The sequence below is a fragment of the Carassius carassius genome, chromosome 18 (assembly GCF_963082965.1).
Source record: "Carassius carassius chromosome 18, fCarCar2.1, whole genome shotgun sequence".
In the NCBI taxonomy this organism is placed as follows: Eukaryota; Metazoa; Chordata; class Actinopteri; order Cypriniformes; family Cyprinidae; genus Carassius; species Carassius carassius.
The window spans coordinates 29,987,840-30,002,715 of record NC_081772.1 but is presented as its reverse complement, the minus strand read 5'-3'; the positions used below and the strand labels follow the sequence as shown (position 1 = coordinate 30,002,715).

Sequence of the window (14,876 nt, the reverse complement as noted above, 5' to 3'; positions counted from 1 at the left end):
CCCATAAAAAATCTAAAAAACATTTTTCAGCCTTTTTTCTGTCCACAACGGCATTGAAGCCACATATAAAATATGCCATAACTTAGAAACCATTAAAACATTCAAAATTAAAACCCTCCCCTCCAAAGTTAAGGACATTAATCTCCAAAAATTCAACCTTCTCTCGATCCCTCCTAACATCTCCTCCCACATAATTCCTTCTGCTTTGGTTTCATCCCTCCCCATTAAAACACCTAAAATCTTTATTTCATTCATTTCCTTAAAATTAAAGTGCGCCGTTAAAACCTCACTTCCCCCGAATCTCATGTATACTGTTTTATCCTCATTCACTTTAGCCCCTGATCCCCTGCAAAATGTTTGTACTATTTTCATTGCTTCCCTTACACTCAACAGATCTTGCAGCAATAGCGTAGTATCATCAGCGTATTGAAATATTTTATTCTCTCCTCCCTCTATGCCTATTCCTTTTATTCTCCCTTCCTGTTCTACCATTAACCCAGAGTTCGAACCTGCGCAGGGAGACCCCAATGGATTTCAAGTCCATCGCCTTAACCTCTTGGCCACGGCTACGCCTAATGTTAGGTAGTACACATAATGGGTTCGTGGAAAAAACCCCCATTCATTTAAATTGCCATATACCGCATAATGGTTCGAAGGGATTGTACTGTCAATTTGGATCCATTTTCTTCTTTAGAAAACTGGCCAACGGGACGAGTCGGCTTACCCCCCTTTTCCGTAGGGAATCCGCAGTAAAAACCAAGTATTGACACCTCTAGGGGGTGATGTTGACCACCGGGAGAGCCCCCCCACCACCACCCCCACCTCCCACGAACCCTATAAAGGTCCTTTTGCCATCGTTCTGCTGGCCGTTGGGGGTATTCGCTCCCAGGACCCTATTATTTGGCCTTTCTCCTATTAAACGAATGGCCGGGGCAGTTCTAGGGTGGGCTTCGCATCCCAGCGGGCCGCGTTTTGTCCACCCGCCATATGGGCCCGCTTAGCGGACCCCCGTGACCACGCTCCCTATAAAGGTCCTTTTGCCATCGTTCTGCTGGCCATTGGGGGTATTCGCTCCCAGGACCCTATTATTTGGCCTTTCTCCCATTAAACGAATGGCCGGGGCTGTTCTAGGGTGGGCTTCGCATCCCAGCGAGCTGCGTTTTGTCCACCCGCCATATGGGTCCGCTGTGCAGACCCCCGTGACCACGAACCCATTATTTGTCCATTTAACCATTATCATCGCGGATCAGACCCTCCAGCCGCGAGGACCCCCGACCCGGACCCCCGGTCCCACGGAACCACTATTTGTCCACTTTTCCACTATTTTTACGGAACGTTCCCAAAAGGGTCCCAGAGGTGGGGGGTGGGCGTCCCCGCCCCGCGGGCGCTCACCGGCGCCCCCTCTGGCCATTTCGGGGTCGCCGACGCAAGTCGCTCCGATCGGTCCGCGGTCTCGGTGAGGTCACTGGGGGGGCCCCACGGACCCCGCTGTGAAATTTGGGACCCCTGGGACGTTTCTAAAAAAATCCCACCTGCCATTTATTCCCATGCTTTCGGCCTAGCGGATTCGTGGACACGACTCCCAAGTGTCCGATCGGGCCGAATTTTGGATATGTGTCTCAAGGGCATCCCCTCGACCGGGCACAGAAGTCTGGTGGCCCTACGACCTTCTTTAGGGGTCAAACGGTCACAGAAGGGACCCCACGTCCACAAAAGCGGTACGCGTTTTGATGGGAGGTGGGACGTCCACAGTTCGGAGACGATAGGGGCCCAGATTTGAGATTCTGGCTTCTCAGGGGCCCCTCAACAAGGGCCCCAAAACACGTAGTCGTAGGACCCATGGAAAAAAAGGGCATCGCGCTAGGCCCTCACGCTTTTGACAGCACGTTCCAGGGGCCCTCACGAGCAACCGATCCAAATTTCGGGCCCCTAGGACGTTTCTAAAAAATCCCTCCTGCCATTTACTTGAATGTGTTCGGCCTAGCGGTTTCGTGGACACGGCTCGCCGGGGTCCGATCGGGCCGAATTTTGGATATGTGTCTCATGGGGGCCACCTCGACCGGGCATAGAAGTCTGGTGACCCTTACGACCTTATTTAGGGATCAAAGGGTCAAAAAAGGGAGCGCTTGTCCACCAAACCGGTACGCGTTTACATTGGAGATGGGACATCCGCCCTTCGGAGACGATGGGTCGTAGGGCCCCGAGATTCGAGATTCTCGCATCTCAGAGGCCCCTCTCCCATGTCCCCAAAGCACGAAGCTGTAGGACCTTGAAAAAATAATTCCCATCCGGCACCCTGAAATCTCTCAAAAGGCTCTGATCATGTAAGAGGCAGAGAGGGCTGAGGGAGAGATTTTGTGCAGGAGGCTCCGAATTATCCCCTCGCCTTAGGGCCCCGCTCTTTCGGCAGCTCAATCGGGGCGGCCCCTGGACCCACCGATCCGAATTTCGGGCCCCTGGGTCTTTTCTAAAAAAGTCCCACCTGCCACATACTTGAATGGGTTCGGCCTAGCGGATTCGTGGACACAACTCGCGAGGGCCCCAGGGCCCCGCGCTTTCGGAAGCTCACTCGGGGCGGCCCCTTGACCCACCGATCCGAATTTTGGGCCCCTGGGTCTTTTCTGAAAAAGTCCCACCTGCCAATTACTTGAATGTGTTCGGCCTAGCGGTTTCGTGGACACGGCTCGCCGGGGTCTGATCGGGCCGAATTTGGTATGATTGCCTCATGGGGACCCCCTTGACCGGGCAGAGAAGTTTGGTGGCCCTACGACCTTCCTTAGGGGTCAAAAGGTCAAAAACGGAAGGGCTTGTCCACCAAACCGGTACATGTTTACATTGGAGGTGGGATATCCACCCTTCGGAGACGATAGGTCGTAGGGTCCTCAGATTCGAGATTCGAGCATCTCAGGGGCCCCTCTCCCATGTCCCCGAAGCACGAAGCTGTAGGACCTTGAAAAAAAATGCCCGCCCGGCACCCTCAAATCTCTCAAAATGCTCTCATCATGTAAGAGTCAGAGAGGGCTGAGGGAGAGATTTTGTGCAGGAGGCTCCGAATTTTTCCCTCGCCTTAGGGTCCCGCGCTTTCGTCAGCTCACTCGCGGCGGCCCCTGGACCCACCGATCCGAATTTCGGGCCTCTGGGATGTTTCTAAAAAAGTCCCACCTGCCATATATTTGAATGGGGTTCAAATAAATTGCGGGTGGACATGCACCACATGTGGTTTTCTATGCATAATTCTACAGTATTATGGGACAAAACTTACAAAAATGGGTTCCTCGGAGCTTGCAGAGTACAGCAGATGAGACTTCAACCACGAAATCGCTAAAATTGATCCGTCAACGGAACCATTAGGAAGGGCGTGCTGAATAAATGGCAAATGGGAGGTTTTTTTAAAAAAAATGTCCATTTACAATTTATTCAGCGGGACCTCCGTAGTGCTCTGGTGGACATAAATTTTTATGCATATTTTACATTATTATTGGATAAAACTTACAAGAATTGATTCCTCTGGGTGTCCTGAGTACAGTAAAGGTCTTTTCATTAACAATAACACACATTTGAAATAAATAAAGTTAAATACAGTTGCTATTTAATGAAAAGTGAGATACGCACCACATGTGGTGCACATGTGTGCCAAAATTCAACGCTCATTTTTATGCAAATTCTACAGTATTATGGGTTAAAACTTACAAAAATTGATTCCTCTGAGTGCCCTGAGTACAGTACAACTGTTTTCTCTCGGCCTCATAAAAAAACTTTTCTTCCGACTTCCACCCCCCTTGAGCTGCCTTCTCTAGCCGGGGAGGGTGCACCCTGGCCGGCATGGATGAGTAGGTGCGAGGGGGGTGGATGGTACTATTTTTTTGCTAATATCTCCGCGAAGCGGTGGACCCCGGGGCTGAAATTCAGGGGATCCCTAGAGGGTCGAGGGGCCTACCGTATGCGACCACCCTCTAGTTCCTGGGTGGTCCGGTTCCTGAGTTATCCCGGTTCAAATCCCACATTTTGGGGGGCCGTAACTTTGACCCCCGGGGTCATAGGGACATGGGGCAGGTGTCATCGGATAGAGGGCCACCTGGTCTGACCTTGACCCGATTTTGGTGCAGTTTGGCCCCGTTTTGCGGAGTTACAGCTTGGCAAAGTCTGTGACATTTTGGTTAACCAAAATCCAAAATTTTTTATATGCATATTTCTACAGTATAATGGGATAAAACTTACAAAAATGGATTCCTCTGAGTGCCCTGGGTACAGTACAAGTGTTTTCTCTAGGCCTCATAAAAAAATTTTTCTTCCGACTTCCACCCCCTTCGAGCTGCCTTCTCTAGCCGGGGAGGGTGCACCCTGGCCGGTATGGATGAGTAGGTGCGAGGGGGGTGGATGGTACTATTTTTTTGCTAATATCTCCGCGATGCGTTGGACCCCGCGGCTGAAATTCGGGGGATCCCAAGAGGGTCGTGGACACGACGTGGACACGACTCCCAAGGGTCCGATCGGGCCGAATTTTGGATATGTGTCTCGAGGGGATCCCCTCAACCGGGCACTGAAGTCTGGTGGCCCTACCACCTTCTTTAGGGGTCAAACGGTCACAGAAGGGACCCCACGTCCACAAAAGCGTTACGCGTTTTGATGGGAGGTGGGACGTCCACAGTTCGGAGACGATAGGCCGTAGGGCCCACAGATTTTAGATTCTGGCATCTCAGGGGCCCCTCACCCAGGGCCCCGAAGCACATAGTCGTAGGACTAAAGGGAAAAAAGTGCATCGCACTAGGGCCCCGCGCTTTTGACTGCACGATCCAGGGGCCCCAAAGAGCCACCGTTCCGAATTTCGGGCCCCTGGGACTTTTCTAAAAAAATCCCACCTGCCATTTATTTGAATGTGTTCAGCATAGCGGGTTCGTGGACACTGATTGCAAGGGCTCTTGGGCCCCGGGCCTTCATAAGCTTACTGGGGGAAGCCCCAAGAGCCACCGTTCCAAGTTTTGGGCCCCAGGGATGTCTCAGAAAAAAATGTCCGAACGAGGCTCTTTTCTAACGCTAATGGTCAAATGGACAAATATTGGGTCCGTGGGACCCGGGGGTGGGGTCTGCAAATGTTCCGCATGTGATCTGTGGTCATTCCGTGAACATAATGGTCAAATGGACAAATAGTGGGTTCGTGGGACCCAGGGTGGGGGTCCACAAGTGGTCCGCAGATGATCCGCAGTCATTGTGTGAACATAATGGTCAAATGGACAAATATTGGGTTCGTGGGACCCAGGGTGGGGGTCCGCAAGTGGTCCGCAGATGATCCGCAGTCATTGTGTGAACATAATGGTCAAATGGACAAATAGTGGGTTCGTGGGACCCAGGGTGGGGGTCCGCAAGTGGTCCGCAGATGATCCGCAGTCATTGTGTGAATATAATGGTCAAATGGACAAATAGTGGGTTTGTGGGACCCAGGGTGGGGGTCCGCAAGTGGTCCGCAGATGAGAGGCAGTCATTGTGTAAATATAATGGTCAAATGGACAAATACTAGGTTCGTGGGACCCAGGGTGGGGGTCCGCAAGGGGTCCGCAGATGATCCGCAGTCATTGTGTGAATATAATGGTCAAATGGACAAATAATGGGTTCGTGAGACCCGGGTTGGGGGTCCGACGGGGGTCCGCACCGGTTCTGTGGTCATTCTGTAACTTTAAAGGTCAAATGGACAAATATTGGTTTCGTGGGCAAAAAAATCGTCCATCCCCCATTCGGGTAAATGCCACTGTTTTAAACCTGAGGTGTACTGCTCCGTGCGCCACCCTGTGGAGAAGTGCTGAATGGCATTTAGGGGCCTCAAATTTGGGTAAGCTTCCGCGAGGCCCCTCGGGGGTCCAGATCCTCCCGCGCCGGTCAGGGGTCTCCCGTGGGCCAGCGCAGTCGGCAGACATCGACACCGCGTCCTGCAAAAATTTTTTGGGGTCAACGCGCAGGTCCCCTTAACCCACGTACACGAGCCCTCAAACTTAAACCTGAATGGACGCTCCAAAAAAAAAAAAAGGGCTGACCATAAGAATCAGGTGTGCCGAACAAGCCAACCAATTTCTGCTCAGTTTGTGTCCAACACTGCTCCCCTACTTGCAACCAACCCAGCTCAGTCAGCAAGCGGAGATTGCAAGCTAGCCCTGCAAGCGGGTAAAACAGCGATCCCACTGGGGACTGACAGCACTGCACAATTGGGAAGTCTGTCTTATTCTTCTCACTCTTTGAGCACTCTTTCCTAAAGGGCTGACCATCAGAATCAGGTGTGCCGATTAAGGGAGGTGCACTGATACCCTGGAGCAGGAAGGAACACCGCTCCAGTACAGATTCAGAAGAAGAGATGGACCGTAGTGATAGCAGGGTGACTCAGCCAAAAGCAGACAGACCTTCGCCCAAACAGGGACTTGAACCCTGGACCCTCAGATTAAAAGTCTGATGCTCTACCGACTGAGCTACCCGGGCTCTTGTGGACCACTGGCTTCTCACCTTTTATAAAGCAGCAGTTTTACAACAAGCTGCCCAGAAGAGACGCAGGTGTCACGAGGATGAAAGCTAGAAGCAGTTATGGCACAGAGAGCGAAGGACCATAGAAGGCACAATTACCGTCACAGAAAGCTAAAGCAATACTGCAAAGCCCTCCCGTAGTCGGCAGGGTTCGAACCTGCGCGGGGAGACCCCAATGGATTTCAAGTCCATCGCCTTAACCTCTCGGCCACGACTACGCCTAATCTTAGAAAGCAAGCCCCCTTGTCTGGTGGCGCCCTGCACAGGCCAAGCTTCAGAAACAAAATCACGCAGAAAGATGAGGTGGTAAAAAAATTTTCAACCTTCCCGTATACTCAACGGCAAAGGGTTGCCGTGACCCTGATTCGAACCGGGGTTGCTGCGGCCACAACGCAAAGTATTAACCACTATACGATCACGCCGTGCCACTGGCTCACCCAAGAGAACCCCTGGAGCCCGGATACAAGAAGCAGCAGTGGCGTGTTTGTCAATCGAAAAGGGACTGGACATTTTGCAAATAAGTGCGAGGACCATGAAAAATGCATGGATGCTTTGTCTCATGGCCTTCAGCAAACAGTTTAGTCGGCAGGATTTGAACTTGCGAGGGGAGACCCCAATGGATTTCTAGTCCATCGCCTTAACCACTCGGCCACGACTACGGGAGTAGACCAATTTCTGCTCAGTTTGTGTCCAACACTGCTGCCTGACCTACTTGCAACCAACCCAGCTCAGTCAGCAAGCGGAGATTGCAAGATAGCCCTGCAAGCGGGTAAAACAGCGGTCCCACTGAGGAGAAATAAGCCTGCCATGTCTCATCCTATGTAATGGGGTTTTTCAGTACTGACCCTGGGGACCGACAGCACTGCACAATTGGGAAGTCTGTCTTATTCTACTCACTCTGTGAGCACTCTTTCCTAAAGGGCTGACCATCAGAATCAGGTGTGCCCAACAAGCTTCTAAATCGGTTAGCTTCTAAATCGGACCTCAGAAGACTACAGAGGGTAGTCCGGACTGCTGAGCGAATTATCGGTACAACCCTCCCATCTATTCAAGAACTGTACTTATCCAGAGTGAGCAAAAGGGCTGTTAAAATCACTCTGGACCCCTCACATCCAGCACACTCCCTCTTTGAACTGTTGCCATCTGGTCGACGCTACAGAGCACTGAGCACCAGAACGACCAGACACAGGAACAGTTTCTTCCCTCAGGCAATCCATCTTATGAACAGCTGATAATAACTGTGGGACACACTACACTATTTATATTTATATACACTACACTTTTTATCCAACACACATACTTAGCGTACACGTAAATCTTTTGCACATAATATACATGTACATACATGGAACACACTATACTACTTATATTTATATTTATATACACATACACTTATTTATCCAAACACACATACTTAGCGTACAGTTACAATTTTTCCACATAATATACATGTACATACATAAATGCTCTTTTTAATATACCTGCCATACATTGTCAATTTGTATATTGTCAATCCTTACCCACCTATTTGTATTTTTTTGTATTTTTTATTCCTTATTGTGTTTTTTGTTCTGTCGCTGTTATGTTGCACTGCGGAGCTCTGTCACGAAAACAAATTCCTCGTATGTGTGAACATACCTGGCAATAAAGCTCATTCTGATTCTGATTCTGAAGGGAGATGCACTGATCCCCGGTAGCAGGAAGGAACATCGTTCTAGTACAGAGTCAGCAGACGAGATGGACCATAGTGATAGCAAGCTGAGGCCTACAAAAAGAAGACTGACCTTCGCCCAAACAGGGACTTGAATTAAGCAGGCCACCTTCTGCCATGTTGTGTGTAACACTGCTGCCTGACCTACATGCAACCTAGCAAGCGGAGATTGTAAGATAGCCCTGGAAGCGGCTAAAACAGCAGTCCCACTGAGGAGAAATCAGGCTGCCATGTCTCATCCTATGTAATGGGGTTTTTCAGTACTGGCCCTGGGGACCGACAGCACTGCACAAATGGGAGGTCTTTCTTATTCTACTCACTCAGTGAGCACTCTTTCCTAAAGGGCTGACCATCAGAATCATGTGTGCCGAACAAGGGAGATGCACTGATCCCCGGGAGAAGGAAGGAACATCGCTCTAATACAGAGTCAGCAGAAGAGATGGACCCATAGTGATAGCAAGCTGAGGTCTCCAAAAAGTAGACTGACCTTCGCCCAATCAGGGACTTGAATTAAGCAGACCACCTTCTGCCCTGTTGTGTGTCACATTGCTGCCTGACCTACTTGCAACCTAGCAAGCCGAGATTGTAAGCTAGCCCTGGAAGCGGGTAAAACAGCAGTCCCACTGAGGAGAAATCAGGCTGCCATTTCTCATCCTATGTAATGGGGTTTTTCAGTGCTGGGCCTGGGGACCGACAGCACTGCACAATTCAGAGGTCTGTCTTATTCTACTCACTCTGTGAGCGCGCTTTCCTAACGAGCTGACCATCAGAATCAGGTGTGCCAAACAAGGGAGGTGCACTGATACCCTGGAGCAGGAAGGAACACCGCTCCGGTACAGATTCAGAAGAAGAGATGGACCGTAGTGATAGCAAGGTGACTCCGCCAAAAGCAGACAGACCTTCACCCTAACAGGGTGGATCCTCAAATTAAAAGTCTGATGCTCTACCGACCGAGCTATCCAGGCTCTTGTGGAGCACTGGCTTCTCACCTTTTATAAAGCAGCAGTTTTACAACAAGCTGCCCAGAAGAGACGCAGGTGTCACGAGGATGAAAGCTAGAAGCAGTTATGGCACAGAGAGCGAAGGACCATAGATGGCACAATTACCGTCACAGAAAGCTAAAGCAATACTGCAAATCCTTCCGGAAATGGGAAGAGTTCGAACCTGCGCAGGGAGACCCCAATGGATTTCAAGTCCATCGTCTTAACCTCTCGGCCACGACTACGCCTAATGTTAGAAAGCAATCCCCCTTGTCTGATGGCGCCCTGCACAGGCCAAGCTTCAGAAACAAAATCACGCAGAACGATGAGGTGGTAAAAAATGTTCAACCTTCCCGTATACTCAACGGCAGAGGGTTGCCGTTACCCAGATTCGAACCGGGGTTGCTGCAGCCACAACGCAGAGTACAAACCACTATACGATCACGGCGTGCCACTGGCTCACCCAAGACAATCCCTGGAGCCCGGATAGAAGAAGCAACAGCGGCGTGTTTGTCCATCGAAGAGGGACTGGACATTTCGCAAATAAGTGCGAGGACCGTGAAAAATGCATGGATGCCTTGCCTCATGGCCTTCAGCAAACAGCGTAGTCAGCAGGATTCGAACCTGCGCGGGGAGACCCCAATGGATTTCTAATCCATCACCTTAACCACTCGGCCACGACTACGGGAGTAGACCAATTTCTGCTCAGTTTGTGTTCAACACTGCTGCCTGACCTACTTGCAACCAACCCAGCTCAGTCAGCAAGCGGAGATTGCAAGCTAGCCCTGCAAGCGGGTATAACAGCGATCCCACTGAGGAGAAATCAGGCTGCCATGTCTCATCCTATGTAATGGGGTTTTTCAGTACTGGCCCTGGGGACCGACAGCACTGCACAATTGGGAAGTCTGTCTAGAGTTTGAATACACCTTCTGGTGCTACTTGGACACGTCATCAGTGAAAAACCCGAGGTCATAGGGTGTTTCGGGTCTTTAATCTTCATACACCCTCACCCGGGCGACCCAGCCGGGGGTGATCAGTCCCCGGCTTGTGTCCAAGTGGCATGTTGCTCCACGGATCCCCCCTACGGATCTACAGCCACCGAGAAGCCCTTTCTGCGGCCTCTAAGATGTTTGCGGTGGCTTTTTTCAATTGCAGTCCTTTCACTCCAAGGAGTTTGAGGGTTCGCAGCAGTGAGTGGCCAGCGAAGCCTCGGCACCCGACCTCGACTGGCTCGCAGCGAGTTTTCCAGCCATTGTTCCGGCACTTCGAGCTGAGCCCTGCGTAGTTAGCCCTCTTGCGCTCGTGGGCCTCTTCAATATGGTCTTCCCAGGGGACAGTTAGTTCCAGGATAACCACTTGCTTGGTAGACTCAGATGTTAGCACCATGTCTGGGCGGAGAGAAGTGGCTGTGATGTTGCCTGGGAACTTAAGCTGCCTTCCAAGGTCAACCTGAAGCTGCCAATCACGAGCAGTGGAGAGGAGCCCCCCCGTAGAGCTAGGCCGGTGGAATTGTTCCTTCTGCCCAGCTCTAATGAAGGTGATTGTCTGTTTGGGGGCTACCTGGGTCTTGCTGAACTGGATCGCTGTGCAGATGGAGTCCGCCAAAGCCTTTAGCACCTGGTCGTGGCGCCAGCGGTACCGCCCTTCCCCTAGCGCTCTTTAAAATCTTATGTCTTATTCTACTCACTCTGTGAGCACTCTTTCCTAAAGGGCTGACCATCAGAATCAGGTTTGCCGAACAAGGGAGACGCACTGATCCCCGGGAGCAGGAAGGAACATCGCTCTAGTACAGAGTCAGCAGAAGAGATGGACCGTAGTGATAGCAAGCTGAGGCCTACAAAAAGAAGACTGACCTTCGCCCAAACAGGGACTTGAATTAAGTAGACCACCTTCTGCCATGTTGTGTGTAACACTGCTGCCTGACCTACTTGCAACCTAGCAAGCCGAGATTGTAAGCTAGCCCTTGAAGTGGCTAAAACAGCAGTCCCACTGAGGAGAAATCAGGCTGCCATGTCTCATCCTTTGTAATGGGGTTTTTCAGTACTGGCCCTGGGGACCGACAGCACTGCACAAATGGGAGGTCTTTCTTATTCTACTCACTCCGTGAGCACTCTTTCCTAAAGGGCTGACCATCAGAATCATGTGTGCCGAACAAGGGAGATGCACTGATCCCCGGGAGAAGGAAGGAACATCGCTCTAATACAGAGTCAGCAGAAGAGATGGACCCGTAGTGATAGCAAGCTGAGCCCTCCAAAAAGTAGACTGACCTTCGCCCAAACAGGGACTTGAATTAAGCAGACTACCTTCTGCCCTGTTGTGTGTCACATTGCTGCCTGACCTACTTGCAACCTAGCAAGCCGAGATTGTAAGCTAGCACTGGAAGCGGGTAAAACAGCAGTCCCATTGAGGAGAAATCAGGCTGCCATGTCTCATCCTATGTAATGGGGTTTTTCAGTACTGGCCCTGGGGACCGACAGCACTGCACAATTGGGAATTCCGTCTTATTCTACTCACTCTGTGAGCACTCTTTCCTAAAGGGCTGATCATCAGAATCAGGTGTGCCGTACAAGGGAGATGCACTGATCCCCGGGAGCAGGAAGGAACATCGCTCTAGTACAGAGTCAGCAGAAGAGATGGACCATAGTGATAGCAAGCTGAGGCCTACAAAAAGAAGACTGACCTTTGCCCAAACAGGGACTTGAATTAAGCAGACCACCTTCTGCCATGTTGTGTGTAACACTGCTGCCTGACCTACTTGCAACCTAGCAAGCGGAGATTGTAAGCTAGCCCTGGAAGCAGCTAAAACAGCAGTCCCACTGAGGAGAAATCAGGCTGCCATGTCTAATCCTATCTAATGGGGTTTTTCAGTACTGGCCCTGGGGCCCGACAGCACTGCACAAATGGGAGGTCTTTCTTATTCTACTCACTCCGTGAGCACTCTTTCCTAAAGGGCTGACCATCAGAATCATGTGTGCCGAACAAGGGAGATGCACTGATCCCCGGGAGAAGGAAGGAACATCGCTCTAATACAGAGTCAGCAGAAGAGATGGACCCGTAGTGATAGCAAGCTGAGCCCTCCAAAAAGTAGACTGACCTTCGCCCAAACAGGGACTTGAATTAAGCAGACTACCTTCTGCCCTGTTGTGTCACATTGCTGCCTGACCTACTTGCAACCTAGCAAGCGGAGATTGCAAGCTAGCCCTTTAAGCGGGTAAAACAGCAGTCCCACTGAGGAGAAATCAGGCTGTCATGTCTCATCCTATGTAATGGGGTTTTTCAGTGATGGGCCTGGGGACCGACAGCACTGCACAATTCGGAGGTCTGTCTTATTCTACTCACTCTGTGAGCCCGTTTTCCTAATGAGCTGACCATCAGAATCAGTTGTGCCAAACAAGGGAGGTGCACTGATACCCTGGAGCAGGAAGGAACACCGCTCCGGTACAGATTCAGAAGAAGAGATGGACCGTAGTGATAGCAAGGTGACTCCGCCAAAAGCAGACAGACCTTCACCTGAACAGGGACTTGAACCCTGGACCCTCAGATTAAAAGTCTGATGCTCTACCGACTGAGCTATCCTGGCTCTTGTGGAGAACTGGTTTCTCACCTTTTATAAAGCAGCAGTTTTACAACAAGCTGCCCAGAAGAGACGCAGGTGTCACGAGGATGAAAGCTAGAAGCAGTTATGGCACAGAGAGCGAAGGACAATAGAAGGCACAATTACCGTCACAGAAAGCTAAAGCAATACTGCAAATCCCTCCCGTAGTCGGCAGAGTTCAAACCTGCGCGGGGAGATCCCAATGGATTTCAAGTCCATCACCTTAACCTCTCGGCCACGACTACGCCTAATGTTAAAAAGCAAGCGCCCTTGTCTGGTGGTGCCCTGCACAGGCCAAGCTTCAGAAACAAAGTCACTCAGAAAGATGAGGTGGTAAAAAATGTTCAACCTTCCTGTATACCCAACGGCAAAGGGTTGCCGTGACCCGGATTCGAACCGGGGTTGCTGCAGCCACAACACAGAGTTCTAACCACTATACGATGAAAGCGTGCCACTGGCTCACCCAAGACAACCCCTGGATCCCGGATACAAGAAGCAGCAGCGGCGTGTTTGTCCATCGAAGAGGGACTGGACATTTTGCAAATAAGTGCGAGGACCGTGAAAAATGCATGGATGCTTTGCCTCATGGCCTTCAGCGTAGTCGGCAGGATTCGAAACTGCGCGGGGAGACCCCAATGGATTTCTAGTCCATCGCCTTAACCACTCGTCCACGACTACGGGAGTGGACCAATTTCTGCTCAGTTTGTGTCCAACACTGCTGCCTGACCTACTTGCAACCAACCCAGCTCAGTCAGCAAGCGGAGAATGCAAGCTAGCCCTGCAAGCGTGTAAAACAGCGGTCCCACTGAGGAGAAATCAGGCTGCCATGTCTCATCCTATGTAATGGGGTTTTTCAGTACTGGCCCTGGGGACCGACAGCACTGCACAATTGGGAAGTCTGTCTTAATCTACTCACTCTGTGAGCACTCTTTCCTAAAGGGATGACCATCAGAATCAGGTTTGCCGAACAAGGGAGATGCACTGATCCCCGGGAGCAGGAAGGAACATCGCTCTAGTACAGAGTCAGCAGAAGAGATGGACCGTAGTGATAGCAAGCTGAGGCCTACAAAAAGAAGACTGACCTTCGCCCAAACAGGGACTTGAATTAAGCAGACCACCTTCTGCCATGTTGTGTGTAACACTGCTGCCTGACCTACTTGCAAGCTAGCAAGCGGAGATTGTAAGCTAGCCCTGGATGCAGCTAAAACAGCAGTCCCACTGAGGAGAAATCAGGCTGCCATGTCTCATCCTATGTAATGGGGTTTTTCAGTACTGGCCCTGGGGACCGACAGCACTGCACAAATGGGAGGTCTTTCTTATTCTACTCACTCCGTGAGCACTCTTTCCTAAAGGGCTGACCATCAGAATCATGTGTGCCGAACAAGGGAGATGCACTGATCCCCGGGAGAAGGAAAGAACATCGCTCTAATACAGAGTCAGCAGAAGAGATGGACCCGTAGTGATAGCAAGCTGAGCCCTCCAAAAAGTAGACTGACCTTCGCCCAAACAGGGACTTGAATTAAGCAGACTACCTTCTGCCCTGTTGTGTGTCACATTGCTGCCTGACCTACTTGCAACCTAGCAAGCCGAGATTGCAAGCTAGCCCTGTAAGCGGGTAAAACAGCAGTCCCACTGAGGAGAAATCAGGCTGCCATGTCTCATCCTATGTAATGACGTTTTTCAGTGCTGGGCCTGGGGACCGACAGCACTGCACAATTCGGAGGTCTGTCTTATTCTACTCACTCTGTGAGCGCGCTTTCCTAACGAGCTGACCATCAGAATCAGGTGTGCCAAACAAGGGAGGTGCACTGATACCCTGGAGCAGGAAGGAACACCGCTCCGGTACAGATTCAGAAGAAGAGATGGACCGTAGTGATAGCAAGGTGACTCCGCCAAAAGCAGACAGATCTTCACCCGAACAGCGACTTGAACCCTGGACCCTCAGATTAAAAGTCTGATGCTCTACCGACTGAGCTATCCGGGCTCTTGTGGAGAACTGGCTTCTCACCTTTTATAAAGCAGCAGTTTTACAACAAGCTGCCCAGAAGAGACGCAGGTGTCACGAGGATGAAAGCTAGAAGCAGTT

General features: G+C 50.9%; 3 non-coding genes across 3 annotated transcripts; all 3 read right to left on the bottom strand.

The window, feature by feature from the left end:
- Positions 1 to 6,389: 6,389 nt before the first annotated feature.
- On the bottom strand, positions 6,390 to 6,462 carry trnak-uuu (transfer RNA lysine (anticodon UUU)). The gene has a single exon. It is a non-coding gene; the product is annotated as a tRNA-Lys (tRNA).
- Positions 6,463 to 6,640: 178 nt separating this feature from the next.
- trnas-uga (transfer RNA serine (anticodon UGA)) lies at positions 6,641 to 6,722 on the bottom strand. Its single transcript has one exon. It is a non-coding gene; the product is annotated as a tRNA-Ser (tRNA).
- A 3,076-nt stretch (positions 6,723 to 9,798) lies between these two features.
- Positions 9,799 to 9,880, bottom strand: trnas-aga (transfer RNA serine (anticodon AGA)). The gene has a single exon. It is a non-coding gene; the product is annotated as a tRNA-Ser (tRNA).
- Between the last annotated feature and the right edge of the window lie 4,996 nt (positions 9,881 to 14,876).